This window comes from Jaculus jaculus, chromosome 7 (assembly GCF_020740685.1).
Source record: "Jaculus jaculus isolate mJacJac1 chromosome 7, mJacJac1.mat.Y.cur, whole genome shotgun sequence".
NCBI classification, from domain to species: Eukaryota; Metazoa; Chordata; class Mammalia; order Rodentia; family Dipodidae; genus Jaculus; species Jaculus jaculus.
The window spans coordinates 40,051,317-40,066,382 of NC_059108.1; the positions used below are offsets into that span (position 1 = coordinate 40,051,317).

At 48.5% G+C, this 15,066-nt stretch overlaps 1 protein-coding gene across 1 annotated transcript in view; it reads left to right on the forward strand.

Moving 5' to 3' along the window:
* The first annotated feature begins 5,503 nt into the window (after positions 1–5,503).
* Positions 5,504–15,066, forward strand: part of Bend3 (BEN domain containing 3) — a 46,053-nt gene continuing 36,490 nt past the window's right edge. The window contains exon 1 of the mRNA XM_004660608.3: positions 5,504–5,570. The gene's annotated coding sequence lies outside the window, so the exon portion shown is untranslated. The remainder of the gene's footprint in view (positions 5,571–15,066) is intronic.

Genomic DNA, 15,066 nt, shown 5'->3' on the forward strand with positions numbered 1-15,066 from the left:
TATGTGGGTACCAGGGAATCGAACCTGGGTCATTAGGCTTTGCAAGCTAATGCCTTTAACCACTGAGCCATCTTGCCAGCCCTTGTCTGGATTCTTTAAAAAAATATTTTATGGGCTGGAGAGATGGCTTAGCGGTTAAGCGTTTGCCTGTGAAGCCTAAGGACCCCGGTTTGTGGCTTGATTCCAGAGGACCCACGTTAGCCAGATGCACAAGGGGGCGCACGTCTGGAGTTTGTTTGCAGTGGCTGGGGACCCTGGCGCGCCCATGCTCTCTGTTTCTGCTTTTCTCTTTTCTCTCTGTGTCTGTCGCTCTCAAATAAATAAACAAAAATATTTTTTAATATTTTATTTTTATTTATTATTGGAAGAGAGAGAATGGGCACACCAGGGCCTCTAGCCACTGAAAACGACCTCCAGACGCCTGCACCCTCTTGCGCATCTGGCTAACGTGGGTCCTGGGGAATGGTCCTTTGGCTTTGTAGGCAAACACCTTAACGGTTAAGCCAACCCTCCAGCCTTACTATTTTCTTTTATAAAAACATTTATTTAGCTGGGCGTGGTGGCACACGCCTTTAATCCCAGCACTGTGGAGGCAGAGGTGGGAAGATTGCCATGAGTTCTGAGTTTGAGGCCACCCTGAGACATAGTGAATTCTAGGTCAGCCTGGGCTACAGTGAGACCCTACCTCGAAAAGAATTATTTTTTATTTACATCAAATGAACTCCAGATGCTTGTACTACTTTTTGCACCTCGCTTTCAATGGGTACTGAGAAATAGAACATAGGCCAGCAGGCTTTGCAAGCAAATGTCTTGACAGCTGAACCAACTCCTCAGCTCCCCTCTCCCTTTTTTTTTTTGATGCAGAGTCTCCCTCTAGCCCAGGCTGACACCCTGGCATGCATGGTGAGGTCCTCCCAAGTGCTGGATTACGGAAATGAGCTACAAAATTGGCTTCTGTATTTTGCTTTTTATCTCTCTTCTGTCAGTTTATCCAAAGCACATCCAGAACTATTATATTTTTTCCGTTGGCATGCTTTTTTAAATCTGTTTTTTACATATACATATATATGTATATATTTAGTTTTTCAAGATAGGGTTTCACTCTGGTCCAGGTTGACCTGGAATTCACTATGTAGTCTCAGGGTGGCCTTGAATTTATGGTGATCCTCCTACCTCTGCATCCCAAGTGCTGGGATTAAGGACATGTGCCACCATGCTTAGCTTGTTTTTAAATATTTTATTTATTTGAGAGCGTAGAAGAGGCAGATAGAATGGGCATGCCAGAGCCTCCAGCCACTGCAAAGGAACTCCAGACGTGTGCATGTGCCACATTGTGCATCTGGCTTACCTGGGTTCTGGGGAATTAAAACTGGGTTCTTAGACCTCACAGGCAAGTGCCTTAACCACTAAGCCATCTCTTCTGCCCAATATTTATTTATTTATTATTTATTATATATTATTATATATTTATTATTATTTTGGTTTTTCAAGGTAAGGTCTCATTGTAGCCCAGGCTGACCTATGTACTCTCAGGGTGACCTTGAACTCTCAGCAATCCTCCTGCCTCTGCCTCCTGAGTGCTAGGATTAAAGGCATGCATTACTGTGCCCCGCTCTATTTATTTATTTATTTTGGTTTTTCAAGGTAAGATTTCATTGTAGTCCAGGTTGACCTGGAATTCACTATGTAGTCTCAGGTGTCCTCAAACTCTCAGCGAACCTCTTATCTCTGGGATTAAAGGTGTTTGCCACCACATCCTGCTATTAATTTTTTTGGGGGGCGGGGGGAGAGGCAGAAAGAGGCAGAGACAGAGAATGGGCGCCCCAGGGCCTTTCAGCTGCTGTTAACTCCAGATGTGTGCACTCTCTTGTGGTCATACACGTCACTGTTGCGTCTGGCTATGTGTGGGAACTGGAGGACTTCAACAGAAGTTTCTAGGCTTCCTAGGCAAGCGGTTTAACCACTAAATATTACTTGTTTACAGGCGGGGAGAGTATGGGCGTGGGCGTCCTTCCACTGTAAACAAACTTCTGACGCTTGTGCTACTTTGTGTATCTGGCTTTACACTGGTACTAGAGAATCAAATCCAGGCTGTCAGGCTTTGCAAGCAAGTGCCTTTAATGCCATCTCTCCAACCCCAATACTTATTAATTTTGAGGTAGGGTTTCACTCTAATCCAGGATGACCTGGAATTCACTATGTAGTCTCAGGGTGGCCTCAACTCACAGGGATCCTCCTACCTCAGCCTCCAGAGTGCTGGGATTAAAGGTGGTGTGCCACCAAACTTGGCCCCAGTATTTATTGTTGAAGTAACTGTTTCAATATATTTATTTTCAACTGCCCTCTTTTTCCTTCTTCTTTAATAGAAAAAGCCACATCACCAAAACCCTGATATAAACATCAAGATCCTGCCAGGCAAGGTGGCACACACCTTTAATCCCAGCATCTGGGAGGCAGAGATAGGATGATCTCCATGAGTTCAAGGCCACCCTGAGTCTATATGGTGAGTTCCAAGTTAGCCTGGGCTAGAGCGAGATCTTTCCTGGAAAAAACAAAGAAAAACCAAAAATGAAAATCATTGAAGGTAGCTAATTTTCTTCCTTAGATGACAATGAATTATTATTGAGGTAGGGTCTAGCTCTACCTCAGGCTGACCTGGAATTCTCACCTTTGTGCACCTGGTTTACATGGGTCCTGTAGAATCAAACCTAGGTCCTTTGGCTTTAAGGCAAGCTCCTTAAGTACTAAGCCAACTCTAGCCCTTGTAATTTCCTGTGTAGTCTCAGGGTGGCCTCAAACTTAAGGTGATCCTCCTACCTCTGCTTCCAGAGTTCGGGAATTAAAGGCGTGCGCCGCCATGCCCAGCGAATTCCATCTTTGTTTAATTTATTTGAAACAAACAGCTTTACAATTTACTGTAAGCCATATACTTTAGACTATTCAAGGTCAGTGTCAATATCCACACGTGTTTTGAAGTCTGCTATGCAATTAAAGTTGCTTGCCTTGGATGCTGTTTAGTAATAAAATTATTGTATTTGATAAAATCTTTAGTTTTTTGTAATATGTACACAGAAGTGTTCTGTTTTACTAGTTAATTTTTTTTTTTTTTTTTTTTTTTTTTTGAGCTAGGGTTTCACGATAGCTCAGGCCAACCTAGAATTAACTATGTAGTCTCAGGGTGGTCTTGAACTCATGGCGAGTCCCCTACCTCTGCCTCCCAAGTGCTGGGATTAAAGGCGTGCGCCTCCACGCCTGGTTTACTAGTTAATTTCTATTGTTTTAGTGCTTAAATCACTTTCAATGTGTTGTCACTGAGTGACTAGCTAGAGATTAAAGATGTATTCCTCCACAATACACTATTCATTCAGTGCATTTTAAAAATCTTAGCATGGTCATTTTACATACTTATGGCACTACAGCAAAGTGGTTTAAATGCAAAATGGACTTAAATGCCCCTCTCAAGTGTTCCCACTCATCTATTGGGAAATCTTAGAAAACCAAATGAATGAAATGCAACTTCTACTTTTAAAAAGTCTCAATTATCTGTCACATTAAATTGAAGGTGAGAATAAAACTGCTGCATCTGCTAAGTGATGTACTGTATCGTATTTGTTATTTAACGTGCAAGTGCAAAAGTCAAGTTCCTCGCAGAAATCCTAGTACCTCCACTTTGGCGTCTGGGAATGCATAAATTAACCATTCTCCCACAAGCGGTCCTCCTCCCTTCCTCCCTCCGCCCTGTTTTAAATGTAGACAGGACAACCCAAGTCTTTTGAATTTGAAGGGCTGCTATCTCGGCTCCATTCTTTTCATCATCCTGTTTTGAATGACACTGAGAGCACGTAAAGATTCTTTTATGAAAGCCACCCCCTGCAAGCGGGGCTCCGAGCTCCAGAGCTGTAGGTTAATTTTGCATAGCAATTAGCACTGACTTCTCTAAGCCAGCCATCAAAACCGGGCTCCAGAACTTTCCACAGAGTTCCTCAAGGTCTTCAATAACTGAACTTTACGCCTTTTGATTTCAAGCCCGATGGGAACTTGCGTGAAGATTAAATTCCCGATTGGAGTGGTCTGTAGGAGGAGACAGTAATCAAAAACCACACGTTAACTCAAACCCTCGCTGCGACTGGGGAGCCAGGAGCCAGCATATGCCTCCTTTTAAAAACCTATTCGACCTCCGCACTGACCGCGCAGGCCGGGCCACATGGTCCCCTCTCGCAGCCAGTCAGCTGAGAGCAGCAGATGGGCTCATTTGCATTTTTCTTTATATACTTTTTTTTTTTGCATCCATAAATTGAAGAATTAAAAAAAAAACTTAGTTCCTCATTGTTTGCCTAAAATAATAACGCAGTGTAAATGCTGAATTGGGGTTCTCTCTCACCCACGCCCCCCACCCCACAGAGAACTGGAAGACTCCCCGAGGGGTAGCTTTCACATTTATCAACGTGCAATCTTCGTTCCTAAGTAGATGATCAGTTTAGGACTTGACTTTCCCCGTTTCAGGCGCTGCGCGTCCACGTCCCGTGGGTTCGTGGCCGGCGTGGGGGGCGGGGTGTTTGTGAGCGCGCGCTTGCGAAGCTCTCGCTGCTCAGCCTCCAACCTCCAAACTTCGGGTTCCGAGCAGAAAAGCCGATTTTCTAGCTCCTAGGCTTCCCAGAGGGCGGCCACCCTGCCCCGGGGGGAGTGGCCAGAGCTACTTTTCCCAGCGCCCGGGGTTGCTCCCTAGCGTCCCTGCGGACTCCATGCTCTCCCCGCGGGACCCGGCGCGCCCCGATCCATGTCTTTGTGCCCGGCGCGGCGCGGGAAGTCCCCGGGCTGCTCTGTGTGTGTGTGTGGGAGGTCCAGGCTCCCCAACAAAATGCCCCAAGACCGGGGGTGGCGGGCGCGAGGGGAGAAGCCCCGGCGAGTTGTTGCTGTCCCGCAGGGTTGGAAGAAGAAAAAAAAGTATTAAAAGAGGCATTTGGGGGGCTCAACGCCTCCCGGGGCTGGGCTGCCCGCTTTGCAGTCGTGACGCGGGAAGAGAGCATGCGGCTCGGGCGCCCGCGCGGCCGATCCCCGGGTTCCGTGGGTGCGCGGCCGCCGCTCCCCGTCCGGGCCCACGTGGAGCGCGGAGCGGAGCGGCGGAGGCCGAGCGCGTCCGGCCCGCCCGGGGTGCCCGGAGCGCGCGCCCCGCTCCCCCGCCGCGGCCGTTCACGCCCCGGAGCCACCGCCGCCGGCGGTCCCGCGTGTGCCCCGCTGAGGGGGAGGGGCGGGCGCAGGGTGGGGGCGGAGGGGTTGTGGTTCCACTGCAGCGGGGGCTCCTGTGTCCTTGTGCGGAAATGACACACGGAGTCCCGTCACGTCACGCGAGAGCGCAGCGCACGGACACACACACACTCACACACAAAGAGGGAGAGAGAGGGGGAAAAAAAATACACGGAGCCCCCGGCGAGCGTGCGGGCCGTCCCCGGCCAGGCCCTCGGCGCGCGGTCCCCACTCCCGGCCCCGCGCCCTCCCCCCACCCCCACCCCGCACGTGGCGCCCAAACTCGGCGCGGACCCGCTCCGCCAAGTACAGAACTCGCGTCCCAGGTAAGCGCAGGGGCGGATCGGGCCGGCGGAGCCGCCGAGGCTCCGGAGGGTGGGATGGGGGTGCACACGGGGACTGGAGTGGCTGCAACATCCACGCCGAGGCGGGGGCGGGAGCTGGGGAGGGGACACCCCGGGAGGAGGTTGGGGGGGAGGAAGTGTGTGTGTGCGGGGGGGGGGGGAAGCTACCCCGATCGCCGCGGCCGCTGCGCCCACGGGCTCGCCGCCGCCCATTGTGCCGCGCGCCCCTTTGTGCCCGCTCGGAACGTCGCGGCTCCATGGCGTTCCGGGGAGCACGCGCGGGCGCTTGGGGCGGCAGGAGGGGGGACGCGCAGTGGAACGGTCCGCGCCGCCCGCCCCACTCGCGCCGCGCACCGGCCGCTCACCCCCGTGCTTGGGCGCCGCGATGGAGCGGCCGGGGCGGGGTGGGGGGGGGACCCGCGGCGAGGTTGGTGACGGAGCCCGCTGCGGCTCGGCGCTGGCCCTCGGCCGGGGCCGTGGCGGGGATGGCGCGGCGTGTGCAAGGCGGCGGGGTGGTGGCGGTGGCGGTGGTGGCGCCGATGGTTGGCGGTGTCAGAGCGGGAGCAGGGGGCGGGGACAGGGACCGGCGCGAGCTGCCGCTCCCGGCGTCCGAAGCCGACGAGCCGCCGCTCGGAGGGACGTTGACCCGGGGAGAGAGAGAGTCTGCAAATGGAGCGAGGCCGGCCGGCCGGAGGCTGCTGCGGGCGTCCCGGAGGGAAGGACCGCGCCCCGCCGCCAGGGGGCGCGGCGTCCTCCACGGCGGTCCGTGGTTCCCGCTGCCCGGGGAGCTGGAGGCGGACCCGGCGTCCCGGGTGTGTGCGCGCGCGCGTGTGCACCCCGGCTGGCGCGAGGCCTTCGCTGCCGGCCGCGGACTCCCTGCCCGCCGTGACCGCTCCGTCCCCTGGCCGTCGGAGACGTGATTTCCCACGCAGACTTGCTCCTGCCAATTCTGAGGGCCTTGTGCGCTGACAGCGGCACATCTGTGAGCACAAGATCTTTTTTTTTTTTTTTTTAAATTCTTGGAAGAAACAGTGTTTGCAGAAGGCGAGAAGTTTTTGAGCGCTCAGGTGGTCCACCAGGAAGGGAAGCTTGGAGGCGAAGGCCAACGAACGATGCTCCGAACTAGGCTGAGACGTTTTGGAGTCAGAAACGTTCAACTTCGCTTTCTTAAACCTCTGGAGCATCCATTAAAAGTGTTGACTATGCCTAGAAAGTTCATGAAGCACCGGGAAAGGACACATCATGCTTGAGTAAAAAATCGGGTTAGTGCCAAAAAGTTAAGGCTTCAGAAAACTGAGATTAAGGAGTGAGCCCGTCAGGCAAGCTTAGTTCTAGCTACAACAGGGAGAGACTCTTTAGTTGTCCTCTATCCTGCCTCCATTCTTATGCAGGATTTTTGTTTTTCTGAGGTACGGTCTCACTCTAGCCCAGGGTGACCTGGAACTCACTATGCAGTCTCAGGCTGGCCTCGAACATACAGCGTTCCTCCTACCTCTGCCTCCCAAGTGCTGAGATTAAAGGCGTGCGCCACTACGCCCAGCTCCAGGCTGTTTTGTTTTAAGCCTGGGTAACCAAGCTGGCCTCAAACTTGGGCCCTCTTGGCTCTGCCTCTGTGCTGGGATTACAGGAGCGCACCACTATGCCTAGCTCAAAGATGAGATTTTATTGAAAAAGTTACTGAACAGAAGTTTTATTTTTTATTTATTTATTTTTTAAAAATTATTTATTTATTTATTTGAGAGCGACAGACATAGAAAGACAGGTAGAGGGAGAGAGAGAGAATGGGCGCGCCAGGGCTTCCAGCCTCTGCAAACGAACTCCAGACGCGTGCGCCCCCTTGTGCATCTGGCTAACGTGGGACCTGGGGAACCGAGCCTCGAACCGGGGTCCTTAGGCTTCACAGGCAAGCGCTTAACTGCTAAGCCATCTCTCCAGCCCCAGAAGTTTTATTTTCTCCACATGTACACATCAAGAGAAGCCAAGTAGGACTCTGCAGGCACAATGATTGGTGTCCCAACAATCTGAGATAGACACAGCTTCAAAGGTTCCCCCCTGGGAAGCCCATTTATGGCCTAAAGCACCTCTTATGTGAGGAAAGGTACTGGCCGAATGACTAATGTTCAGGAACAGGAAGATCAGACCCAACTTTGACAGGGGTTTGCCTAGGTAAACATTTAATATTCTGTGTTCCACTTACCACTTAAAAAAATATTTTTTATTTATTTGAAAGAGAGAGGGACATAGAGACAGAATCAGAGAGAGAGTATGGGCACTCCAGGGCCTCTATTCACTGCAAAAAAACTCCGGACGCATGTGTCACCTTGTGCATCTGGCTTTACATGGGTACTGGAGGATTGAACCTGGGTCTTTTGGCTTTGCCGGCAAGAGCCTCAGCTGCTAAGCCATTTCTCTAGCCCCAACCTGCCACTTCTTAGGGAGTCTAGGAAGTCCCTGAAGCAGAAGGGAAGGAAACAATGTGTCTGTATGAATTGTGTTGATACTTCTAAGTTATATAATGCGGAAACATGATAGCCAACCAGCAAAAAAATAATTGGTACAGAAAGTTGAGCAATAGTGTTTTAAAAAATATTTTATTTATTTATTAGAGAGAGAGAGAGAGAGAGAGTAGCCTCTAGCCATTGCAAAGAAAATCCAGACCCATGTGCCAACACCATGCATCTGATTTACTTGGGTTCTGAGGAGTTGAACATAGATTCTTAGGCTAAACCAGTTTCAGGGTGGCATCAAACTCAAAGTGAAATTCCTACCTCTGCTTTCAAGTGTTAGGACTAAAGGTGTGTGCCACCATGACTGGCCCACCACTCTTTAAGAAAAAATTATTTATTTGAGAGAGAAAGGGAGATAGAGACAGAGTATTGGTGCACCAGGACCTCTAGTCACTGCAAACAACAGATGCATGCATCATCTTATGCATCCAGCTTTACGTGGGTACTGGAGAATTGAACCTGTGTCGTTTGGCTCTGCCGGCAAGTGCCTTAACTGCTAAGCCATCTCTCTAGCCCTCAGTTGGCTTTTTTTGGTGGTTGTTTTTCTCTCTCAATTTTTGTGTGTATGAGTGCAGGCATGCATGTGCATGTGGAGGTCAGAGAGAAACCTTGGGTGTCAGAGCCTAAACTGCTAAGCCATCTCTCTCCAGCCTCAAATGTACTTTTGTTGTTTTGTTGTGTGTTATTTACTATATTGTATTTATTTGTTTCTGAGAAAGACACAGAATGGCTGTGCCAGGGCCTTCAGCCACTGCAAACGAACTCCAGACACATACACCACTCTGCATTTGGCTTACTTGGGTCCTGGGGAATCGAATCTGGGTCCTTTGGCTTTGCAGGCAAGTGCTTTAACTGCTAAGCCATTTTTTTTTCCTCTTTCAATTTTTGTGTGTATGTGTGTGTGAGTGTGGGCATGCATGTGCATGTGGAGGTCAGAGAGCAAGCTTGGGTGTCAGCTCTTGCCTTCTACCTTGTTGCAGACCTCTTCTTGTTTACTTCTCCTGCCTCTACTTCCTGTCTCACTGTGGGCACACTGGGAATACAGACACATGCATGTGGGCATCCAAACTCAGGTCCTCATGCCTGGACAAACAAGCGCTTTTACTTACTGATCCCTCTTCCCAGTCGCTCTCCATCCCCACCCTCTGCAAGGTAGGGTCTCACTCTAGCCCAGGCTGACTTGGAATTCACTATGTAGTCTCAGGATGGCCTCGAACTCATGGCGATTGTCCCACCTTGGCCTCCCAAGTCCTGGGATTAAAGGCACGTGCCACCATGCCTGCCTCCCCCGGCTTTTTTTTTTTCAAGGTAGGGTTTCACTGTAGCTCAGGCTGACCTGGAATGCACTCTGTAGTCTCAGAGTGGCCTCAAACGCACAGAGATCCTCCTGCCTCTGACTCTTGAGTGCTGGGATTAAAGGTGCACACCACCATGCCCAGCTCCCCTCTTTTTTTTTTTTTTTTTTTTTTTTGATAGGGGCTCATGTAACTTTGTGCAGCCAAGAATGACCTTGAAATTCTGATCCTTTTGCCTCAGCCTCCCAAGTGAGGCCAGAATTACAAATGTGAGCTACTTTTGTTTCTGTAAATTTATTATTTTTCATTTGCCTTGTGTGTATGTGTTGTGTGCATGCATGTGTGTGTGTGTTCATGTATGTGGGAACACATGTGTCTGCATGTGTGTAGAGGCTAGAGGTTGATGGTGTCTTCCTCAATCATTCTCCACCTCTATTTAAAAGTATTTTATTGAGGGAGGGAATTACCATGGGATATATTTTATAATCATGGAAAATGTTAATAAAAATTAAAAAATAAAATAAAATAAAAATTAAAAGAATAAAAATAAAAAAAATAAAAGTATTTTATTTATGTGCAAGCAGAGAGAGATAGAGAGAATGGACATGCCAGGGTCTCCAACCACTGCAGATGAACTCCAGACTCATGTACCACCTTGTGTATTTGGTTTATGTGCCTACTGGGGAATTGAACCTGGGTCCTTAGGCTAAGGTATCCATTTAGCCCCTCCACTTTATTTTATTTTATTTATTTATTTTTTTTAAAGGGGTTTCAAATTCTTTTTTTTTTTTAATTTTTATTTATTTATTTGATACTGACAGAGAGAGAGAGAAAGAGGCAGACAGGGAGAGAAGAGAGAGAATGGGCATGCCAGGGTCTCCAGCCATTGCAAACGAACTCCAGACACGTGTGCCCCCTTGTGCATCTGACTAACGTGGGTCCTGGGGAAATGAGTCTCAAACCGGGGTCCTTAGGCTTCACAGGCAAGTGCTTAACCGCTAAGCCATCTCTCCAGCCCACTTTATTTTATTTTTGAGACAGAGTCTCTCATTAAATCTAGAGTTCAATTCAGGAAGACAAGGTTGCCAGTGAGCCCTAGGGAATTTACTTTCGTCTCAGGTACTGGCATTTTAGGTGTGCACCATTGTGCCCGGCATTTTATTTTTATCCATTTATTTTATATGTATATATATGTACATGTTTTACTTTTTTTAATTTTTTGGTTTTTCGAGGTAGTGTCTCACTCTAGCCCAGGTTGACCTGAAATTCACTATGTAGTCTCAGGGTGGCCTGAAACTCATGATGATCCTCCTACCTCTGCCTCCCAAGTGCTAGGATTAAGGGTGTGTGCCATCACACCTGGCTTTTTAAAATAATTAAAAAAAATTTTTTTTTAATTTACTTGCAAGCAGAGAGAGAATGATCATACCAGAGCCTATAACCTCCATAAACAAACTCCAGCTGTACGCGCCACTTTATGCATTTGATTTTACATGGATACTGGGAAATCAAACTCAGGTTGTTAGATTTTGCAGGCAAGCACCTTAATTGCTGAGCCATGTCTTCAGTCCATGCCTGGCACTTACGTGGCTGTTGGGAATCTGAACAGGTCCTTGTGCTTGCATGACATACTAAGGCCATCTATCTTCTCAGCCTCCAGGATGAATTTTATATACTTCAAAGAGAGACAGACATACAGAGTGGTTGAGTATAGGCACGCTAGGGCCTTCTGCCACTGCAAACAAACTCCAAATGCATGTGCCACTTTTTGCATCTGGCTTTATGTGGGTGCTGGGAAATTAAATGTGGGCCATCAGGCTTTGCAAGTAAGTGCCTTTAAACAAAATAAAATAGTTCCATTCTAGCCTCCAGGTTTAAAATATATATTTTTTGTTTCCCTTTAAAAAAAAAATTGCACCAGGTGTGGTGGCGCATGCCTTTAATCCCAGCACTCGGGAGGCAGAGGTAGGAGGATCACTGGGAGTTCGAAGCCACCCTGAGACTCCATAGTGAATTCCAGGGCAGCCTGAGCTACCGTGAGACCCTACCTCGCAAAAAAAAAAAAAAAAAAAAAAAAGGGCTGGAGAGATGGCTTAGCGGTTCAGGTGTTTGCCTGCAAAGCCAAAAGATCCCGGTTTGGTTCAATTCTTCAGGACCCATGCAAGCCAGATGCACAAAGAGACACATACATCTGGAGTTGTCTGCAGTGGCTGGAGGTCCTGGTGCGCCCATTCTCTCTCTTTCTCTCATAAATAAATAATTAAAAAAATATTTGCAAGCAGAGAGAGAGAATGGGTGCACTGGGGCCACCAGCCACTACAAACAAACTCCAGGCCATGCTCCACTTTGTGCTTTATGTTGGTACTGGGGAATTGAGCCTGGATCGTTAGGTTTTGCAGACAAATGCATTATCCACTGAACCATATCTTCAGCCTGAAAAACAAGACTTTTGTGAAGTTTTATTTTAGAGCTGATGTTTTCCCAGCAGCTCCTGAGACATGCCCTCCCACTATTTTATTTTCATATTATGGGGGCGGGGGTTAGTTTAGGTCTTGCCATGCAGCCCATGCTAGTGATCTCCAGCTGCTGATACCCCTGCCTTCTCCCCAGCACTTGGATTATAGATGGAGAGGCGTATGCTACCGTATACAGCTCCTCCATTTTTATGTGCGTGTGCGCACACAGTGTTTTGTGGAGATAAGGACAACTTTGGGTGTTAGTCCTCACCTTGCACCTTGTTTGAGGAAGGTCTCTTGTTCACTGCTGGAATTTTCAGGCTAGTACTCCAGCACCCAGCTCTTACATGGGTTCTGGGTATCTGAACTGAGGTACTCATACTCTCATTACAAGTGCTTTATCCACTGAGCAACCTCTCCAGCTGCCCCCCAAGGTCTCTGCCCCAGGCTGACCTGGCACTCCCTCTGTAACACCAGGCTGGCCTCTTAGTCACATGTTCCTACCTCGGCTTCCCCAGTGTTGGGATTAAAGGCGTGCAGCACTGCACCCAGCTTCCCAAGCTTATTTATTTTGTGTTTTATTTGTTTGTAAGCATGGAGAGATAGAAGAGAGATAGAGTTTGAGCCTCCAGCTGCCACAAAGGAACTCCAGATGTACCACTGTGCATCTGGCTTTTATGTGGGAACTGGGAAACCAAACTTGGGTTGTTAGGTTTTGCAGGCAAGCCCCTTAGCTGCTAAGCTGTATCACCAGTTCACTAGCCTATTTGTATTTATTTATTTGAAAGAGAAAAGGGGGCAGAGAGAGGGCGTATGGGCATACCAGGGCTACCCTGCTGTAAGCAAACTCCAGATGCATGAACCACTTTATGCATCTGGCTTTACATGGGTACTGGGGAATCGAACCTGAACTGCTAGGTTTTGTGAACAAGTGCCTTTAACCTGGAGCCATCTCCCCAGCCCTATTTTCATTTTTTTTTTTCTGAGTCAGGGTCTTGTTATATAGGCCAGGCTAGAATAGAACTATTTTATTTTATTTATTTATTTCCTATTTGTTTTTTTCAAGGTAGGATTTCACTCTAGCCCCGACTGACCTGGTTTACTGTGTAGTCTCAGGGTGGCCTCGAGCTCACGGTGATCCTCCTACCTCTGCCTCCCAGGTGCTGGGATTAAAGGCGTGCATCACCACGCCCGGCTCTTGAGTGAAATTCTTTTTTTTTTTTTTGGTTTTTCAAGGTAGGGTCTCACTCTAGCCCCGACTGACCTGGTTTACTATGTAGTCTCAGGGTGGCCTCGAGCTCACGGTGATCCTCCTACCTCTGCCTCCCAGGTGCTGGGATTAAAGGCGTGCATCACCACGCCCGGCTCTTGAGTGAAATTCTTTTTTTTTTTTTTGGTTTTTCAAGGTAGGGTCTCACTCTGGTCCAGGCTGATCTGGAATTAACTCTGTAGTCTCAGGGTGGCCTTGAACTCATGGCGATCCTCCTACCTCTGCCTCCCGAGTGCTGGGATTAAAGGCGTGCGCCACCACGCCTGGCTCTTGAGTGAAATTCTTGATGTGTGTGGAGACTGTTGGTTTGAGCACAGATCTGAGCTAGCTCAGTGTGAGAGGTCGAGGCTTACTTACACCTAGAGCACCCAGAACATGCCCAGAACCCAGTTAGCTAATGTGCCCACAAGACAGATCCCCTGAAGAAGTGGTCAGCACAGAAGAAGTTGCCTTACGCCTCCAGGGAAAGTGAGGCCCCATTGTCCAGTACCAAGCTGGATGCTGGAACATGCTGCTCCACCCTGGCACCTTGAGACCTCTTCCGGATGCCACGGTTCACATGGAGTCATCTGAGGCAGACGTCACATTAGGCAGGCAGGCTCAGGAAGCTCAGAGGCCAGATGGGCAGGCTGTGTCTCAGACGTGCCAGGCAGCCAGTGGGCACGGCATGTGGTTGTGCTCACTCGTCTGCTGGAAGACGGAGTTGTGCTCTGACTGAATAAGGAAGGCAGTGACAATTACGGCTTTAGAAAAACTTGGGGAGAAAATTGCCCTGGTTTTATGAGGACTGGTATTTTTCAAACTGCATCTGCAGATGTGTCTAAAAATAAAAACAAATTGCAAACATGTCCTGCAAGTCCCATGGGCAGGATGCCACTGCCAAGTGGGTCTGGTCCTGAGAGTTGCAAGACTCCCAGCTGACCTGTGAACCCTGAGACAAGCCCTGCAAGGGCTGATGGCATGGGAACATTTTTCCTGTCCTCAGAGAATGTTCGATGTCACTTAAACCCTCTCCAGCCTGTTTCTTTCATTTGAAAGAAAAATTAATAAACCTTTAAGCTATTTATATTTATTTTATATAATTTTATGTTTTCTCGACAAAAGGTGTCATGTAGCTCAAATAGGCTTTGAACTCCTGATCCTCCTATCTTGACCTCCTAAATGATACTTTAAAAAAGTATTATTAAGTATCACTAGCCAGGCACAGTGGCTCATGCCTTTATTTCCAGCACAGTGAGTTCTAGGCCAGCCTGGGCTAGAGTGAGACCTTGCCTCAAAATAAATAATAATAAATAAAAGAAAATAAAGTGGTGCTGGAAAGATGGCTCAGCAGTTGAAGGCATTTGCAAAGTCTGCCAGTTTGAGTTTGGTTCCCTAGTACTCATATAATGCCAAATGCACAAAGTTGTGCATGTATCTGGAGTTTGCAGTCTCTTCTCTATCTTTGCTTGCAAATAAATACTATATATATATATGTGTATATATATACACACACACACACACACACACACATATATATATATATATATTAGTTTTTTGTATATTTTTATTTATTTATTTGAGAGCGACAGACAGAGAAAGAGGCAGATAGACAGAGAGAGAATGGGCATGCCAGGGCCTCCAGCCACTGCAAAGCAACTCCAGATGCGTGCACCCCCTTGTGTATCTGGTTTACATGGGTCCTGGGAATCGAGCCTCGAACCAGGGTCCCTAGGCTTCATAGGCAAGTGCTTAACCGCTAAGCCATCTCTCCAGCCCCAAAAAACTATTTTTTAAAAAAGCAGCTGGGCATAGTAGCACACGTCTGTAATCTCAGCACTTGTGTGGCTAAGGAAGGAGGATCGCTGTGAGTTCTAGGCCAGCCTTAGAGTACATAGTGAATTCCTGGTCAGCCTAGGCTAGAGTGAGACCCTACCACAAAGAAACAAAAAACAACAACAAAGAAAAGGC